Source organism: Mizuhopecten yessoensis, unplaced genomic scaffold, assembly GCF_002113885.1.
Source record: "Mizuhopecten yessoensis strain PY_sf001 unplaced genomic scaffold, ASM211388v2 scaffold715829, whole genome shotgun sequence".
Taxonomy (NCBI): Eukaryota; Metazoa; Mollusca; class Bivalvia; order Pectinida; family Pectinidae; genus Mizuhopecten; species Mizuhopecten yessoensis.
The window spans coordinates 1-856 of record NW_018479812.1 but is presented as its reverse complement, the minus strand read 5'-3'; positions in this window follow the sequence as shown (position 1 = coordinate 856).

The window sequence follows — 856 nt, the reverse complement described above, 5'->3', positions numbered from 1 at the left end:
TTTGTCATTTTTTTCCCCCCCCCCCCCCCAACCTCTCCCGTATAATTTAAACATGTAATCTCTACACTGTACAATAACAAACTCATTTATTTCTCAGATGTTGTTTTAGTGTTAATCTACGAAGTAAAGAACATTTCTGAATAGTGCGCTTTGTTGTTAGCTCCCTAGGTCTGGTCTGAGGATAAGGACGTGTTATTACTTTGATTTGACCTATATTGATAAGGCGAGTGGCCGTCGATAACGCAATAGACCCCGTGCCTCACGGATACCTGATCGTACTCTTCACGTAACCTTGTTAACAACCTTCATGAAGACCTTACATTTATAAATATTTGACATTTCTTTATGAAACAAAATATCATATACGCAGCCTGAAAAAATATAGTAGCTATTCACGTCAACCGAGGTGTATTAACGACACTCTCACATTTCCAATTCCGTCTTTGCGTATTGCAGAGTTATCTTCACTTGTGAGCAGGTATTGATTGTTACGTCATTGGTTTATGAGAGTAACGTCATCAATTTTTGAGAAAACGACGTAATTTTCTCACACAAACCAATGACGTAACAATCAATACTAGTCTGAACTGATTTGTTTCTAAAATATTAGTTTGAAGTGCGCTCCGGGCGCGGGTCGCATATTTTCCGCATAATATAGAGGGCCGGAGTTCTGTCGTTAATCGACGACAGACCGATATAAAGAAAGTTGTTAAAACGTCAGAATAATTCGGACTAAATCAATACCTGCTCACAAGAGAAGTTAACTCTGCAATACGCAAAGACGGAATAGGGTCATCACAGACGACGTGTATATACAGGGGTGTCAGCGTTTCAGTTGACATATTTTGCGTTTTCA